The sequence below is a fragment of the Taeniopygia guttata genome, chromosome Z, assembly GCF_048771995.1.
Source record: "Taeniopygia guttata chromosome Z, bTaeGut7.mat, whole genome shotgun sequence".
Taxonomy (NCBI): Eukaryota; Metazoa; Chordata; class Aves; order Passeriformes; family Estrildidae; genus Taeniopygia; species Taeniopygia guttata.
Window position 1 is genome coordinate 50,945,689 of NC_133063.1, and position 20,157 is coordinate 50,965,845.

Below are 20,157 nucleotides of genomic sequence, written 5' to 3' on the forward strand. Positions count from 1 at the left end.
TTGAGGGGCAGGAGGTGGGATAGGCTGGTCTAACTTCAATTACTTTGGAAAGGATATTGCACCAGACAGCCTCCAGAGGTCCCTTCCAACCTAAACTATTTTATGATTCTAAGACTCCAAGTAAAAAGAAGCTCAGGGTTTTGTCTCACTACAAGTTATGTAAAAATGGAATGTAGCAAAAGAAAAAAAGACCAAAAATCCATACCAACCAACAAACCAAAAAAAAACCAAAAAATCAGGTTTTCAAAGGGGAAACTCCTCATGAAACACAGAACTGATTGCATTGTTGAATGTGAACTGAGGAAAAACTGATGCCTAAAACTTTTATTCAGAGCAGGCAATATACTGAATTTTATTCTCAGAAAGCAGTCACCCTGATGGAGCATGTGATGAAAACTGCTGTGGGGAAAGATGCTCCTCAGAAGACTTGCTTAGGAGTGTCCCAACCCATGCATATTCACAGCCCATATGCCCTCCCATTGCTGGCATCATTAGCACTTTTTTTCCAGAAGTCAATCAGTATTTACTCTATTTTGCTATTTTCCAGCACAACATCAAGAAAAATTCTTCTATGCCTTCATTCACACTGCAATAAGGGGTATATAAAGTGGTAACATAAATAAAGCAGACAGTGAAACAAGACACACTGAATTTTATTGACCAAACATAAATAAAGCAGACAGTGAAACAAGACACGCTGAATTTTATTGACCAATCAATTTAACAGCATTGCAACTGCAATAGGTTTTGTTCATTGTTTCTCCTACCTCACCACTTTTACTGAACATTCTAGTAATAGTTAAACATGGATATGAAATGTCATGGTGCTATCTGGCATTTTTCAGCTCTACGTATTCATCTGCCTGGGAATATGCCCTAACCAGAGGCTATCAATTTCCAATTTCTTCTGGCACACAAGCAAAGGACATTTTCTGGTGATGTTGTACAAACCTAATAGAAATTATATCCCAGTGTAACTTTAAAAGAGTATGCGTGCATGTGCGTGAGAGCAAGAGGGAGTGTCTCGGTAAACAGAGCACTCAATAAAGAGAAGAAATCCTGAATTTGAAACACAGTGAGGTCTTAGAGTGACAGTCTCAGAAATCTGCGTAATGTGCCCAGTTCTGTTGCTGGCCCAATGTCTGCTGGAGAAATCTATTCAAGGCCTCAAAGAAGAGCACTATTTCACTTTGGGATGCCTGTTAAGCTTGGACATTATGTTCCAAGTACCTAGTTCTGTGAACACACTTGTAGTGTTAGAAATTAACAGACCTGCAATTCTAAGCAACTAAACAATGTTAAGATCAAAACCAAAGTAACTGCAGAGTTAAGAAAACTTTATTTAGATGACAATTGAATATGTTGGCATATCATTCTGTTTAGTTCTACTTTGGGAATTTATGTATTTTTTGGCACTATATAATTTAATGTCCAAGTTAATTTTGTCATGGAAAGTGAATGGAAAAAGTGCTTTAAAACCGCCGTTTACATTTCTTGGAAAAGGGAGTTAACATTCAAAAAAGACATACTTTAAATAATTTCTTTGGGGATTTAAAGAAAGATATACATACTGAGGGTCAGGAGGAAAGCTTAGCAGCATGCATAGGTGGAAAACCAGGAGCGTTGCTCAATCAAATGCCTTCAAGAGGGCAACATGCTGGCTTTTCTTCCAGATGTGAAGCTGAATCAATAACCTTATTAGGAGCTAACCAGATTTCAAGTTCCATTTGCAATGATCACGAATTAAGTTGATTACCTAAAAGATTGCAACAGCTATGGGCTTAAACAGACATTTATGTGTCTATTAACATCATTATAATTAGCTCTTTGTTCACACATTACAAAATAATTCTAAACTAAGCTATGAAAATCATTTACACAGCTACTATCCTTGCCTAGTGCAATGACATTCCAGTGAGTGGGTACAAGAAAGAGTTTATAAAATTTGTTCTTTCATTCTTTTGGTATATATACATTTCCCATATGGTTTATACTTATGTATAGAAACATATGTGTAATTTCTATACTCTAGACATTGTAATGTTGATAATGTGGCAACTCTTTTACAATTTATGTAGATCATAGCCAACAACATCACATAATCGTGTACTGCAATAGCAGGGCTTAAAACTACCACAAATTTTGAATGGTTACATTAAAAAAAAAGTCTTGATTTTAAAATCCTGCATAATATTTAGGCAGGTCCTGACTACAGTTAGCTCCTGTGTTCTAGCATATGTCTAAATGTCCCACATACCCAAAAGGAAGCTATAACTCTACTAAGCCATGCTTTGAAGGCTATGAATCCATGACAGAATTTTGCTCTCTGTGTATGTAGGAGGAGGTTGCTCTTGGTGTTGCTGACAGCATCTCTCAGCAAGCCCTGCTCTCCGGAGGGGGGATGATATAAGGGACATGACAGCTCATACCCAGAGTTACCCAGCTGTGTTTGCCTCAGCACATCTGGTGGGATCATCTTCTGTCACTGCCCAGAGTTCTGATTCCTCAGCAGCTTCTATGCCAGACCCACCATTTGTCTTGTGGTGTAACCCTGGCTTGAACAGCACAGTCACACTGCCCACCAGCTACTTGTGACTCGGAAGCCATGACCCCTCTGAGCCAGGGTGCATGGCTGGCACAGCAGCACAGCCACCACCCAGAGAGCTGCTGACCTGTGCCACCTCCAGCCTACAACCTGTGTCATCCTCAATCACCGCTTGCCCTTCAGAACAGTCCTCCCTCCCCCAAAGTATTAAGCAGTTATAAGACAAATGCACTAGGGAATTATTTTCATTATACAGTCACATCTTTGATTTGAAAATTTCTCTTTCCCACTCTTAACTAGAGCTACTATAAATGAAGTCAAACCAAATATCACTTGGAAAAGAAGGATAACCTGAACTCTTACTGAGCTGATACTACAGCATGTGTTGGGGTTTTTTTACATAGATTAAGATTTCTGAGTATGTAAAAAATTACTTCATCACATGATATTTGGGGAAAAAAATTATTCAAAGACCAGTTGGTGGAAGCTGAAATAGCATGTTTAAATTCAGAATGTTTAATTTTAATCCACTCATTATGTATATTAATATTTCATTCTTTGTATTCCTGGGGATTCTTTCCCTCCTTTTCCAGGAAAGTCCACCAATCCTCTTTCTTATATGCTTGAGCATTTATATGAGGCAGTGAGAGGAGCAACTGCATCTCTTTCTGGGATGAACCACAGCCTTTGTTATATTCACTTTGCATCTCACCTGTGAGATTTGTCTCCTTCACAGATATTTTTCAAGAAGCATCTTGGCACTATCTCACTTTAAAGCCTGGCCTGGGTTAGAACATCCATTATACTCAGAATTTATTTGCATTTATGGCAGTCCATACTTCTTGTCTGTAACAGCTGTAAACAAGAAGAGACTTCCTTCAGGATTGAGGTTCTGAGTTTCATGGTAAAAGCCCAAATCTCTTACCTGGACCTTGGATTTTGATTGTAAGGGAGCTAGTTCTCAGTAACATGTACACCCTGAGTATGGGGTATGTGTTTGTTTGTTTTTTTTTTTAATGAACTATAAAATACCAGTGATAACTGCCTTATCATAATTTTATTAATATAAATATGCAGCAAAATTACATACAACACTGTCAGCAATATCAGTGGTTGAAAAAAAATGGCTAACTGGTGTCAGTCAAAACTAAATGCAGAAATTAGTCTAAATCCAGTCTAGTGATGGACTTTCCTAGCACCTGACCTTCACTAGACTCCAGCATCTTTCCAAAAGCATAATTTAGTCAGATAACAACATATTATATTTTGTGCTGCCCTGCTCAGTGTCTTACTCTTACCAGAAAGTGTCTTGCAGCACACATGGACAGCAGCAGCACCCAAATATGTTTCTACTGGGCAGATGCCCCCCAGATACATTTTTTGTCTTGCATCAGTTAGCTCACAATGGCCAGTGGCTCATCTTAGCTCTTCACAGATTGAAATTATATCTTCCTGTTCTGTAGGATGGACAAAATCAAATACTTTTGGGGGTTTATACAAACACAAAACCTACAACACAAATATTGAAAGAGAACAGCTAGGTACCTACCTTACAGTTCCCTGTCTGAGCCTTGGAAAAGACTGTGAAATTCACTAGATGTATTAAAATATGTTGCATATGTGATGCAGATCCATTTTAAAATAACACAGTCTTAAAAAATGTGAAGACTAACCATTGCTACAAATTACATAAATGTGTACAGAGATGGCTACAAATTACAGAAGGAAACATTAATCCTCAAAGTATCCTCTAAGAGTATGTGGTTAGAAAGAACCTCTGAGGTTTGATTCTCCTAATGACTTTGAACTAGAGGATAAAAAGGAAATTATTCTGAAGTTTTGCTTCTTGTAAAATGCTCTGTGGGTTAGTTGATGAGGGAATTTTGTATTCCCCTTCATGTATCTTTCTTTGGTATTGTGACTAAGGTAGACAGATTCAATGGGATTCAAAGAAAAAGCAATGATTTGTACCCAAGATCTGAACATCAACATCAGCTGAGGAGATTCATTAAAGAAAAATAATTTCAAAAGGTGTCACCCACTCTACCTGACAGCGTAAGGCTGCTTTTCCTTAGAAATGTAAGCATGCAAAATTTTGTCATAGTAGGGAGCCTTGCAATTCTAAAACATTGGTAGCTGATGCATGCAAACACAACAAATTACTCATGTCTCTGTGCAGATTGAATATTGACACCCTGTGCCCCTGTTTTGAAGACAGATACATACATCAGCAAAGAACATGAAGGTAGAGCTGTATGGGGTCTGTCAAGGTCTTATTTACCTTTCTGCTGTTTTAATCAGATGCCAACAGTTGTTGGCACTGGAAAAGTACCAGAAAGGTAATCTTTCTGTTGTGGGGTTTGGGGGTATTTTGAGGGGAGTGAGGGGAACTAAGTCCTAGGAATTACAGAAAGGTAGTATCTGACTAGGTTTAGGCACCTAATTTAGATTCTAGGCTAGGAGGAAGTCTCTCCAGATTCCTGGATGCCCTGTTGAACCAGGTCTTCTCTGCTTGTGGAATACCATGGTGTACTTGAGGACAGCAACATCCCCACTGTGAGATGCTCAGCTGGAGTTTCACTACAACACCATGGAACCTCCCATTTACATGATGACACCTGGACTTTGGTCTCTAGCATGAGACACTATAGGACTTCATCAGATCATGGCTCTTACAGCTGAATCCACTAACAGAGACACTGTGCTTCTCAGGATATTCTTTAAAAATTATCAGAAACACAAAAAATTACATATGTTGCCTGACTGAAATTGTATGACTCCATGAATAGCATTCAATCTGTTGGGACATATCAGCAGAAAGCTTTCTTCTCTACAGGAGGGTGCAGGGCAAATGTTCCTAATGGTTAGCAGGTTTAAGTGACCAACTTCATGTGGTTAGCAGCTTCTGGTCTATTAAAAAGGATAAAAGTACTAAAAAAGTAGTAAAATAAACACATTCTCATCATGCTATCATTATATTTGAGTGGTTTCATCCCCATGTGAAAAAAGTTGATGACAAAAGCATTCATATTTTGGTCAAATAATTGAATGAAATTTATGGACTATGTTGTGCTACCTGGATGGTGTCCGCCATTTTATTAAAGTAAAAAAGAATTAAAAGAATATAATTTTTGGTCATTACTTTAATATCATAAGCCAAGATGCTGTAATATGTAATGATTGCTATGATAAGCATAATTACTGAGCTTCTGCTGATTACTTTGTCTTAGAAATCACTAGAAAATTCAGTAACATATAGTTTGCATTTTATTTTTTTATGAAGTATAATGTTTTCCAAAGCCCGCACTTTGCAGAAGTGTCAGTGGATCACTACAGTTTTCAACTCAAGGCTCATTTTCTTTGAAAAAGAAATTAAGAGAACAGTCCTTTTCAATTTAAAAAGGAGTGTTTCAACAGAATTACTTTACAAAATGCTTGCATGATTTCTTTTCTATTCTAACCCAGAATAAAAACAAATTTTGAAACATCAACATTTTGTGTACTGGAACTGCTACCCACTGGCCAACTCCACATTTTTATTGAATCCTTGTGTTCCACATAATGAGAAAGGACTATGTACTGTTTGTTCCCAAGTCAGACGTGACAGAAAATCTGACTACTCTTTCCATTATTTATTTCTTTATAGGCATTTTCTGTGGAGTTCATATATGGGAGAAATTCCTCTGTGAATTGGATTACCAAAATACAGTTTTGGGATTTTCAAAAAAAATCTAACAATTACAAAAACCACTCCCTCCCCTCCCAAACCTCCCCTCCCAAACCTAAAAAGTTCCACTTAAAAGCAAAATTTGATATAGTTTTTCATAATACACACATAAAACTGCATATGCACATTACCAAACTTCATCTCACCATTTGGGGTTTTGTTTCACAGATCTCTAGTTTGTGGACAGTTTAATAAACAAGGATTGGGAAATCCTAATTACGTCTGTATGTCGTTTATGAAGTCAGTAGATCTACTTGTATAATATTCAGCCTAATCATGTGAATTTCATTCTGTCCAAAGTATTACACTCATTTATATAACCACCCCATTCATTTCCTGTTTCTGTATTCAGTGTAGAAATAATGAAGCTCTTGAGACTCCTCAGCTTGGACTCTTTCTTGTGATTGCCAATGAATGGGGATTTAGTTATGTAGATCTTCCTCATGCATATTTGCATACAATTATAGCTCAGCACTGTACTCATTTCATGGAGATACTTCCTTGTAGATAAATGATACATTTAGTTATCTGTAACATTATTTTTATCATCCTATTTGAGTAAGAACAATAGCAGCAAGAAAATTTTAAATTCCTTTTGTTTTTTAACTTTATTTAGGAATTAGGATAACCATGAATTTTGTAGAATCAAGGATTATAAACAATGGGGAATTTAGATCAACAGGAACTAAACAGAAATAAAATACATCTTGTGAGCATTAGGTACCAGGATCAGATAAAAATATCATTTCACAGTGTAATTATTAACAGTGTCATAAACTAAAACAATGAAGATGACATTAAACTGAAAAAATCTGGGTTAAAAAAGTTTTTTAAATTCACTAGAATATATTCCATTGAGATATTAACCAAAAGCTCCCTGAAGTGAAGCTACATTATTCTAATGCATTGTTTAGTTTATGAGAAAGTATACAACCTTAGCTAACTTAAAAAAAATGAATTCAATGAAATGTTCACTGTCATTTTATATTCAATTTGTTTCATTGTCTGTGTGCTGTTTAACATGCTTACAGGTAAAAAAGAAAGCATGTACTTTAGAATATCATGGTCAAAATTGAAATTGCAGGTGTTTTTCAGGATGCTGAATTTCTGTAAGTGGAATAATGTAGCCCCACTAAAATGCCAATCTTTTTTTCATGCTTGGTTGGACAATTCTTTCCTGTATTTCCAAAATTAATTAGCATACCTTATGAAATCATATTTTCATAACATTCATTATCCAGGAAACAGAAGGGCTGGGCTTATTTGAATAAATACAGGTCTCTCATTTCCCTAATTACTATCTAGTGTTGTCCTCCCTCCATCATTAAAAATTCATTTCTGAAATCATAATTAAATTACTAAAAAATACAATACAAATACAATTTCCACTTAGTAAAGGAAATAACTAGATAATTTCCTACCTTTCATGCCATTGTACTCTATAAACATCATATGATCTTATGCTTCCCCATGCTGGAATCAAAGCCTTCTTCACAGCTATACATGTGAACAAATGGAAGGACTCTACAGAACTTTTTTGTGTGTTATGTTTCACCAGCTTAACTTACAGCCAAAAAATTGTTCAAAATGCTTTTCATAATGATTTTTGCCTGAAAAAGAAGGAATAAAAAGGAGCCAGGGAAGGTCATAAGGGCCTTCTCCAACTGAACACAAAATATTTGACACAAAACTACCAACAAGATAAACTGTTACTGAAAAAAAGAATATTTTCTGATAAATTGGTTACAAGCAGGGAGTGTGATTATATATTTTCTTCTTCTTTATATGAACTTTTATAGAAATTCATCCATGCAAGGAAGGCCATGATGTATAAACACTGCTCAGGTATTTGTCAACAGCTGCTGCAGAAAGCTTCTGTTCTAATGACAGAAGGGAAATGAAATTATGTGCATAATCTGAAATGCTGCTTCTCACTAGTATTAGAAGGTGAAGAGTTGAAGAGATGAGTGCTAATAGTAGGCACTTTTATTTCCGTTCTGTGGTTTGCAGAACAAGAAATGCTGAGGTCAGTACTGGGAATCAGGTTCTGAACTTTGTTCAAGTCATATTAAAGAAATTCAAGCTTGAGAATGTATGAAAGTTTTTAATATTTATTAAACTATCTTCCTTAAAAGAGGGAATAATAGGGGTTATTTTAGGGAACTACCTTTAAGATTGGCATTAAACAATTTGAACCTTCAGGAAGTGACTATGTACGTTCAGTTTCTGTAGAAAGTCACCCCAGTGCCTGTACTGAGAACTCAGCTCTTAGTTGCTCTTCTTCAGAAAATAACTGATCCATACATGAATTTCTTGTGAGTACATTAGAAATTTTCCTTCTGTAAACTGACACTGAGCTCATAAAAGTGTATAAAAATGTATTCAGTATATAAAGAAAAAAAAAATGAGTGATAATATCATCCAAGAAGGAAAAGAATTTATATCTCATATCTTATGGACCACTTTACAGAAAGGAAACATCTGAAAGAGGTAGCACATATCCCACTCACCTATCCCCATGCAGGCAGCATGGGAGGTCTGGCGGGGCAAGGTCTAGCCTGTCATGCCACAGCCATGCTTATTAAGCTCTCTTTCTCCAGGACAGCAGCAAAAGCTGAAGAGATGCAGCAGCCCTTCTCAGGGTAAAGCCACTCTTTGGGATGTGCCTGGAAAGCAGAATCAATTCGCTGGGATCGGGCACATCATCAGACTGTGGCGCTGAGCAGTATGGAGAGCATGTAGCTGAAGATACTGGGTTAGTTGAAGTCTTTTCCCTTCATGTCCATCCTAGTAAGTAGGCCCAGCAAGAGACTGAAAGGATTCCTAATGCAACTAAATACCGACTTCCAAGATTTCATTTTCCCACACTACTAGCATAGGTGAAAAATGAAGTGGATAACATGACCGATATTAAAATATTACAAATCTATGGAAGTATGCACATGATAAGGCACTATGGCTTGTCCACCAGAGCCTTCTGGAATGACTGACAGTAGGTTCTTTACACATTATTTACAAAGTAATTAACTTCTACAGCCATAAAAGAGATCAAAAGAAAGTAATCTGCTTAAAAATAAAGAGCAAAATAATGTCACTGATGTCAAAGAATGCTCAGAATGGTCCTCTGCTTCTTGCAAAAAGAGCTGATATTTGTGAAGAGCCTGAAATCTACCACCAACAAACTCCTGAGCTCAGTTTGAAGGATAGAAATAAACACCTGATCGGAAAATGTGGTTTGGGAGAATCAAACCAATCAATCAAATATGTTCCTTTAACTCACCAACAGAGAATGAACAGTTAATAAAGGGAGTGAGAGGTTATTTAGGTTTATGTCTTAAATGTGAAATGCTTGGAAAAGATTTGTCAGGCTACTTCTGACCTGTGCTGGTAAATCTTCCCTGAGTGGTACAGAATACCAGTTTATGTACATCTGCAATGAAGTCAATTTGTGCAGTTCTGTGACCAACCAAATAAATTCAGGGCCAATAGACTATTCAGAGGTCATTATCCACCCTTTAAAAAACAGGCACAGAAACACAAGATAGTACCTATATTAGTTCAAATCATATATGGCTTCCATGGAGACAGGTTAAGTTTCCCTACACTTTTAATATAGATGCATCCAGAGGGAGTAAAAGTAAGTGAGTTTTGTTTGCAAACATCTCTCGGATTGGAGAGGCAGCAATGAACAACTTGGTAGCCAGTTGAACAAAACAGATGCTTCTACCCAACAATTCACTTGTTTTTGACTGCTTATTTTAGGATGAATTGGTTTTTTTTCCCAAATTAAAATGCCTGTTTTCCTGCCCAGCACATTCCAAACAGATTTAAAGGAACACAGCTTTGCTGGAAATTACAAACATATGGAAAATAACCCTTCCTTCTCCATCTTTTCAGAACTTGTTGAGATCTAATGAAGGTTTTTGAACAAGGCAATAGACATGGGTCTCAATGAGACATGCTATGACAAGGAAAACTTTCATGGATTGTTCTGATCATGGAAGAGAAAGGGCTTACTTTATTTCCTTTATCAGTGTCTCAGCAAAGGTAGAGCCTTTTGGTCTCAGCAGAAAGAAATCCCTCATTATAGAAAGGGAAACAGTGTGCCAAAAAAGCAGATGCATGTTACTGGAAGATGCTGTTGTAGGACCTTATGAAAAAAAAAAATATTGAGGTTGTCTTATTGCCTCACACCCAAACTCGTGCAAGCCTTTCATTGCTCTCTATTTTTGCTTAGTTGCTGGCTTCCTTTTCATGACTCCTTTGGACAGCAGCACCCAGAACTGTGGTGTATCGGCAGGGCCCCTGGGTCAGGCCGTGGTGGCCAGCCCATGGCAAGCAGAGCCACACTGTGGCTTCTGTGGAGCCTTTGGATGCACAGCTACTGTCTCTGCTAGCCAAAAGAGTTGTGGCACCACACAGCTTTCCTGAAAGCTTTTTGTGGCCTGTTTTGAGAAATCTGCTGTGATTTTCAGAGTTGCAATGCAGTATAAAACCAAGTTAGTTTCATACGGTTTCAGGTTTCACTGCTAACCTTCTAGGCAACTCCCTGAGTGCAGGCAAGCACTTCATGACTTTAATTTCTCATATGGTTGCCTCATTATTTTACCTCCTGAAGTCAGCTCTTGATTTCATAATATATTCTCCTTTCATCTTCAGCTCATGGCTGTCATATTTATTAGAAGATATTCCTGCTACTTATATAGAGAGTAGTAGCCCTCCCTTTCTCCAGACAACTGGGAAAGTTTGGGCAATGATCATAATTATCATGGGAATGTACCATATTTAGCATGCTCCTAGACATATACAAAAAGAAATAAATCTCTTTCAACCCTCTTATTCATAGACCCCTCTATAAAAAATGACAGGAGTCTGCCTATATGTGGGTGGCTGCATATGCTTCCTAAAATATATATTCAGCACAGTTACAGCCACACCAGATTTCCTCTGGCCCTGTGCCTTCCATTTCCCCCCTTCCACTTTAGGCATGTGGAACCACAGACCAAGATGCAGCATGACACCAGCTTCTTTCCAGTGCCCTAGTCACAGAGAACTGGACGGAAGATAGGGGTGGCCTTCTTGTTTATGTACTATCCCTATTGTAGCACCACTCATATCACCTAATGCCCCACTTTTCCTACCAAAAGGCCTTACCTTTTTGGTGACTCAGTGTAATGACAGTGCTTAAGAGCCACAGCCTCCCACACACCAGACACCGCACCAAGGAGAAAGATGACCACCCATCCAGAAAGATTTACAGTGACATTACAGTGTCCAACCAAAAATTAGTGAAATTAGGTCTGTCTTGATGGCTTATCTCAGAAAGAAATTAAAATTACAATGGCCAGCTGTCTCTTCAGTTAACAGATCATGAGCCTGAAAAATGTGAATTATATCCAGTTATTTAGTAGGCTTTAATTGTCCTCTTTAATAAGAAGCGTACCATCAGAAACATTGAAGTAACAGATGGTAGATTACCAGATCAGTTACTGGTATTCTCATTTCAGTAGTTCTAATTGAAGAGGAGAAGGGTCTTGAAATTCTTTCGCCTACTTATCCCCAAGTGACTGATCATACAAGATCTTGAGTCCCCCGAAAGCAGACTGACAGTACTTCTTCATAATGGCAGATATGGCATTGCAGAAAAGTAGATAAGAAATCTTATTGTAAGATTGAGCAATGATGTCACTGGACAGAAGTAAATGTGTCATTTGGCAAGAGAGAGCACATGTTTTTATACTAATTGTCCACAGCCATTACTGCAGTTACTTTTCTACTTTGAAAGGCCTTTAGTGATTTCAGTTTCAATTAAGTTCGACTCCATAACCAGCTAAGATTAAGGCATCTAGAGAAGGACTTTGACAGCAAGTATCTCAGTTTGCACTTCAAATTCTTTTTTACTTCTTTAAAATGAGAGAAAATTTTATTTCATGCATTATAGGGGTTATTAGCAATTAAATTAAACAAGCAGCAAAGTGATTTCAACAATGAAGTGTCTGAAAAATGTATGTATGTATACCTCAAATATATCAAACAGATTACATGAGTGAAATTGGAAATGGTCATTCAGTGGAAATAAGTGGAAAGAGTTTTTCTCAAGGAAAAAAACCAACAATAAATCCTTGAGAAAGACCTGAGAGATAACAGTAAGTATACACCAGGGAGATTTTTCAGACACAGTATATATTCTAAAAAGGGATCAGAAGATTCAGAGATGGTATACCAATGATGAAGTATAAGTTGAACAGGTCATAAACTTTCCTCAAAAGTGCTGAAACATGCAATGTTTTCTGGGATAAAAGACTTCTGTTACTGGAAAAAGTAACATGCATTTTGAAGAATGAGGATGACCAGTGTTTTATTCATCTATAAAACTTCCTGAGTTAGAATAAAATTGTTTAGTATAATATACATATTTTTAATGCTAAGTAAGTGTAGATGAGATTTTGAAGTATGATGCACTATAAAGTCCATGACCCAAAACATTAGACAAGAAGGTGGAAGTTTTTTTCTTGTGGGGCAGTCCCTAAATTCCTCTATCCTTTATTCACTTGCTAACTGGTCTGTAAACTCAAGAAGCTCATTGCGATGCAGACTTGGAAATTATTCAGTGATGTTTTATCTTTTTAACTTATTCTTTTTATAGATACCTGGATCTATTTTATAACTATATTAAAGCACTCTGAGGATTGCATTAGCAAGCCATTGTAACACTTCTCAAATGCCTGACAATACTTTGCTTCTCACGTTCTGTCTTACAAAAAGAACATATTTTGTGAAGCTCACAGAGCTTCTTGGGTTACTCTCTCTGTGGAAGAGAGAATGTCACATATTTTGCAGCATGCCTTTCAAAGTGAGAATTCTGCAAAGTTACAAATTTCATTCAATTTAAACATGGACATTTTTCCCCTTGAGTTTGGTCTAGGAAGCAAATTGAAGAGATCTACTTCTTAGCAAACAGAGTTTAGTGAAAATCCAAGCACACTCAAGTCTTGACTATGAGGTAATTTTTACATAACTCAGATGTGTAATATATATTTTAGGGTGTTTTGTGTACCAGTGAAAGATGAAAAGCTGCATTAATTTTTCTGACTTGGCTGAACTGAGCCAAGTCTTAAAGGGACTCTGAAATGATGTTGGAAAAAGGGAGAGAGAAAAAATAATGTAATGAAAATCGACATCTAACAGCATGTATTTTAGTAAGCTTGGCCAACATGCTTGAGATAGTAATGCAATATGTGGAGCAAATTTCTTATTACCATAAAAACCCAGGATGAGTATTCCTACTTTTAGTTTCATCTCATGCTGGAAAATACCTGGATTTATTTTGATTTGAATTTTGAGATGTGAAAATTATCTGCATGCCTTCAGGTATATTTATATTTCTATAGACTTTTTTATTTTGCTTCCAATTTTTCAACTTAAAATGTTGAAAAACATTTCTAATATTGGCAATATTAATAATATCACAAGTACAAGAAACTATGGAAAATCAACAAAGACAACAAATCCTATGGACACCCCAAATTAAAGTATCGCTTAAACATCAACAAACCCAAAATTCCTCCTGCATATGTGTTGTAGCTCCTTAACACCAGCCATTGTGACAAGAAAGAAAGAAAGACATTAAGGAAAAATATGGTTTGCCTTCCAGAGTAAGGATGCAGAATCTTTCATTTGGTAGATGTAAGGAAAAAGCACCTCCAGATGTGTGCTAAAAGGAATCCTTTTTAAGACAAGCAATTCTCCTAAACAGTGTGCATGTTTGGATTGGGTCGTATGTATCTAGGTGTGGGTAATAGGAAATCATAAGCTTTCAATTCCAACACCAACTTCCCAGAATCTAAATGATGAATTATATTTATTATATGCACAATGAATTAATGTGCTGGAAGAAATCAGTCTCACCTGTGATTGTTTCTCTCACTAGGCAGTAGCTGGGTAACAGCAGGCCAGAAACAAGCAGGAAAAAATCCCAGGTTTACATAACAAGTCACTTTGATTTCTTTTGTGTTTCATCTGCAGCATATTTGTTATGGAATTACTCAGCTGCTGTCCTCACTAGCACACTGTGCCACTACATATCTGTCTTAGGACCTGAAAGGGCCCTTAAACACATGTGACAGTGGCAGGTTTGCTCATCACTCTGGAAATTGTAAATTTTGTGTTGGGAGCATGAGGTTCATATTTCCCAGTGACTTCAGTGCTGTGGTTTTCTGGCAGTGTCACTCATGATGCTGCTCCTAGTGATGGTGCAGGGTCCTGAGGAGCAGGAGCAGGAGCATGGAGCCTTCATGTGCTCAGGACACTGCAGGTGCCATGCTGGCAGTAGGGACCAGGGAAGCTCTGTGCCCACATCACTCCAACAGCAAGCCCAGGGAAGAAGACTGTTCCAGGGACTTGCTGAGGATTACAAGGCACATCTAAGATCCTGCTCAACCCATCTCCACACAGAAGTATTGTAGGGAGATAAGGAATATCTCGATACTAACTCATTTGTGCTTTTACCTGTCACCAGTCATAGCTGTGCCTTAACTGCTGTCATATGCTAATCAGGCTCAAACGAGCTCTGCCAGATAAGTGCTGTATAATGCAAAAGTGGCTTGGGTTTTGTGGGGTTTCAGTTTATAAATAAAATCCTATGCAATAAAAGGAAATTATTTGTATAAAGACACTGCAGCCCAGGTCAAAGCTAACACTATAACCTGGTTATAAGGTATTTTATAGTTCAGGTCATATCAGGCTCCTATGCCAGATGTTCTATTCTCTTTCTAATGGTCAATCCAGAAGTAAACTCTCAAAGTGGAAGGGTGCTTTGGCTCAGTTGTGGGTCTGCATAGAAAAACAGCCATCAGCAGTTGGGTTTCACTGGCACTCATCAGCAAGTTGCTGTTTGTCAGCTCAGTTGGGGTAACTATGTATGCGAATGCTCTCTGCCCCAGGCTGAGGTGAAGTAATTCCAATTAACTCAGCCTTAGTGAAAGAATGCCAAACTCATACAAATTCCTATGCATTGCCACAGACAAGTAGCACACATGTGGACATTGCCCTGACACAGTTGATGTGCAAGAATGTGTTTGAGTCCTTCCCCTTTAGAATCAAATTGCTAGTATAATCAGTGTTTAATGATGTTAAATTTTTCCTATAAAGGAAAGTGCTTTACCAGATCAATCTGATCCAGTTCCTGTTCCTGCCCATTACCAAACCATCAGGAGCTTTACAGGAATAGCATCAGTGGCCTAAATGTCATTTAACTTTATTATTATTTAACTTGACAACCATTTAACTTGACTGCAAGCTAAGCACTTAACCATTTTCATCAAGGTCAGTTAAAGCTGAGTATGTTGTTCTCAGGACCATAAAGAGTGAGCGCTCCATTTCTGAAGGGCTGACAAGTTATTGTTTTGTTCACAACATCTGGGATTAGTAATGAGAGGCAAAAATGGTTTTTATTTTAAAAGGATTCTCTAGTTCAGGATGGGTGGGAGGGGTCAAATATACATCACAAATATGAACAGTTTTTCAACTGCGTGTTTTTTTGAGAGCAAACTGGAAACAAACTTTTTTTCAGATCAAATGCACTTGGAATGGGTTGCACTTGGGAATACATTAATACTTATAACAGTTCTAGAGCTGGATCTAACTTCATGAAATGGAGTCACTGATAAAAGTGGGGAATATCAAACATCTGCATTTCATTATGATTAGCGCTAAAAAAAAAGGAATTTTATTTAATCTCTCAAAGCATCTCATCATTGTGAGTAAAGGAGGTTAGGAAGTTCACCAGATACTGCACACAGATCTTTATACAGGCAATTGAACAAGAAATGTAAGACAAAGCTGGCAATCTACATAAGGATGACAATACATGAACAAAAAGAAATCCTTGCCCACAAAGTTAAAAATAAATAAATATTTCTATCAAATACTATCATTACAAAAAGTTAATGACCAACCAATCTTTAGTCTGTAGAGTATCTCACTTTCCATTTTCTCATTGATTTAAGAGTTGTTGGAAAACTGAGTTTCCCTCTTGGGTCACTGCCCTGTGTCTACAGAGAGGTTCAACATCACTTTGCACACACTTGTGACTCATTCTGATTAACGGGAAGAAGATTGTAAATCAGAATAACATATGTATCACTAAGATGGCATGCTTGTATACAGAAATAGAAGCTCAGAAAGAGCTTTGTCATCAATTCATTCTTCTGTAATGTCCAGGAAGTCCTAACTTTTTAATGTTTTTTACATATAGTGAGGAAATTAGGAAAGAGGAGAGACAGAGTGGGAGGAAGAATGCATGCCGAGCTCCATATACAGACCAAGGAACAGAATAAAATTTTGGAAAATGTATGTCATTCTTCTTTGAAGAGTGTCATCTTTAATATCTTCCTCTCAGCTTCTGGAACTTCTGAAACTTCACAGTTATTTGATGATTACTGGAACATTTACTTGTAGGCTCTTAAATGGCTTTGCCTTTTCCATTTTATCTTCTTCATCTTCAGTAGTTTCATGCATCATATGGGCTCTGTTACAAGCCAAAGAATAAGTATGTCTTTATCCCAAACCCATTATTGAAATTCCTGAGCCACACAAAGATGGCTCTTTGGCAGGTCTAAGCTGTCCCTCTCCCAGGCAGCAGCAACCCGACACTTCCTTCTCTCCAGAGACACAGATCTCACTTTCTAACAGAGGAGTGTCTGTCTCCTGAACACAGCATCATTTTTGCATTGGCTCCAAATGTGCTAATATTTTCTGGTTCAAAATCAAGAACAATTTTCCTTTAATAGTACTGTGCAAAAAGCAGGACTATCCAAATCAACAGAGAAAACATGGATTCCCAAAGAATCTGGACTGGTTCCTAAGCTTTTGGTTTCTGCATTTCTTCACACAGGACATCTGCTCCTATTTGTGCATTTCCTCAGCTACTAAAGATAAAATTTGAATAGAGAGATTTTTGTGCTAAATCATAAGCACAGATGTGCTGAAACTGCCACAGCTCTTTTAATGGTAATGCTTCAGAAAGAGAAGTTGGGAGCAACTGGAATGGATCAGCTTCCCATTGTGAGTATAATGTTGAGGTTTTGAATTTCCAATATATCAGAAAACAGTGCCAGTTGCTGAAATATACTGTCAAGTTTCTTAGCAGAGCTTCTAATTTTGTCACAGTAAGTATTTTCAAGGTGTTTTCCAAATGTGCCACTTTGGGTATCTGTGTCTATGAAGACATTTCTGGGAAGATCTTTCACAAATTCTACACACAAACAGTAAAAACTATAAAATGTGCTAAATTGTACTAGCTCTCCCCCTTATTAAAAAAACAGTAAGTGGATTCCCAAATTATTCCACCATATGGTCCACCTTTCCAGACCTTCTCTGCTCACAGCTAGTATATGACCCTAAAAAGTTACATAAGATGATGCCTTTTGAAGTCACGTGCCTCAGTTTGTCATTTTAATAGAATATACCAGCTCAAAGTTTCTATAGATATAAGGGATTTTTCTCAGCCTTCAAATGTTCTCTGAAAATCTGATTTTCTTAAGTATTTAAAGCAAATACCTCAGAGACAAGTTTTAAAAAATGCGACTTATAACCCATGAACATTTATTGCTTGGGCTCGGAATCTACAAATTAGCATAAGGTCATAAGATGAGTCAATGGGAACCCAACTTTCTAGCATGGAAGGAGAGTTCAACAAATCTGACTTCCTGCTTGTGGATGAGAGGCTGGACATGACCTGGGAAAGTGCACCCACTGTCCAGGGAGCCAGCTGCATCCAGAGCTGCATTCAGAGCAGTGTGGGCAGCGGGATTCTGCCTCTCTTCTCTGCCCATATGAGACTCCACCTGCAGCACTGCATTGAGCTCTGCAGCCCTCAGCACAAGACATGGAGCAAGGGCAGAAAAACGCCAAGAAGATGAGAAGGCTGGAGCACTTGTATGAGGACAGGCTGAGAAAACTGTGGTTATTCAGCCTGGAGAATAGAGAAGGTGTCAGGGTGACCTTAGAAAAGCCTTCTGGTACCTAAAAGCTACATAAAGACTCACAGAAAAGAGGGGTTTTTTACAGAGGCATGCAGTAATAGGACAACGAAGGGTGGCTCTAAACTGAAAGAGGGTGGATTTAGGTTGGATAGCAAGAGGAAGTTCTTTACTAAAGAGGGTGATGAGGCAGTGGAGCAGATTGCCTAGATAGGCTGTGAGTGTCTCATTTCTGGAAGTATCCAGTGCCAGGTTAGATGGGACACTGAGCACCCTTGTCTACCAGAAGGTGTCCCTGCCTGTGGTGGGGGAATGGGAACTAGACAATTTTTAAAGTTCCTTCCAACCCAAACCACTTTATATTCTATGAACAGCCCTACTCAAGGTCATGCAAGCATGACTGAACTGCCATTTGAAAATTTTTAGATTCCAGAAATCAAAATAACTTTAATCTTTTTAAAACATTCAAAGTTTCTTGAGACTAAAGCATAGGAAACTGAATTCCTAGACCACATCTATCTACAAGTCTGTTGAAATGCTAATTTGTTGATTTGGGAATACTGGGTTCTGGGACCATCCAGCTAAAGACAAGAGAACTTGTCGGTGCATAGTAGCACAACGACCATGCTAACATTCCAAAACACAGCAAGAAGTATGTCCAGTTCAGATGTCTAAATAAACAGAAAGAATTACTGCTTTCTACTGGAGTTCAACAGGACTCTGAACACCTTCCCACAAAATGATTCCATTTCACCAATAAATGTCAATGTAATTATAAAGATAAGTATTATAGTGAAAAAAACCCCAAATTTCATGTTTCCAATCACACTTTTTACTTCATTTTCCAAAAATGAAATCTCCTTATTATGAAATACCACAAAACAGCAAGTGGTAAACCAGCAAGTAGTGATTACCCTCAAAAACGATCCCAGTTCAATGAAGAACATAAGTCACATCTTAACCACTCACTTATCTCCTCTGAATAAACAGAAAAAACTGTGGGGAAGAAGACTTCCAAGATGATTCTTATATTTAATATGCCTTTAAATAAATTAGACTTCCTAGAGTTTTCTCCTGTATTTCTTGCAGTGCATGAACTGATGACCTTGCTGTTTTGTCAGACACAGTACTGGAAGGTTTAGGAAAAAAGAGATGAAGTAGAAATCCAGGAGATGTGAACGCATGCTAACATGCCCCTGATTGAGAAAACAGTCTGCATCTCTTGAACAAAAGGCAAAATTCACAGGCTGTATTAGAGCTTGTGGTATAGCACATACTAAATATAGGCAAGCTATGTTAAGTGCAGCAATGAGGTTCTTTGGCACTTTTTCAGGAGCTGCACAGAAGGAAGGCCAGCTACCTTCAATTCAGATCAATATGAGTCATTTATCACTGAAAGACCCACTTAATACTAACAGTATCTTGCAGAAACCTGGAAGGATTGAGAATGTTACTAAAAGCATCTGTCCTCTGTGAGGGGCTCCTGAAAAGACTTCTCAAGTACTGACCCATTTTCAAGGCTGAATCCCTTCTCAAGAGGCAAGGGTATAAGCACTTACCTGCAAGTGTGGGGAAATACATAGGTCTGGTGTTGGTTTGCCAGTGAAATAGCACACCTGCAGGCAAAGCCTAAGACCAATAAGTAAGCTGGGCTTCAATTATGTCAGTGACTCTGTAACAAGGAGATTTTTTGCACTCTGAATACATTACCAAGGAATCCACCTGCCCCTCTTCCTACTCACAAGTCAATCCTGAATCTCCTTGCTGTCTTGCTGCTGAATACCTCAGGTCAATATACCATAACTGGACTCCTACTCCCGTCCTGCATACAACTCTGGAACAGCATCCACCTTTCTGCCAAATGAATCCTGACTGTGGGGCTCCTCCATAGCATCTTGAAGCTG

At 37.8% G+C, this 20,157-nt stretch overlaps 1 long non-coding RNA gene across 3 annotated transcripts in view; it reads left to right on the forward strand.

Annotated features, from left to right (window-relative positions):
• The window catches only part of LOC140681872 (uncharacterized), a 47,226-nt gene that overhangs the window by 9,173 nt on the left and 17,896 nt on the right, over window positions 1-20,157 (forward strand). Inside the window, exon 3 of one of the 3 annotated variants that reach the window (XR_012053067.1) lies at window positions 17,167-17,336. The exons of the other annotated variants lie outside the window; for them this stretch is intronic. This is a non-coding gene — a long non-coding RNA (uncharacterized lncRNA). The remainder of the gene's footprint in view (window positions 1-17,166; window positions 17,337-20,157) is intronic. 3 annotated transcript variants of the gene reach the window in all.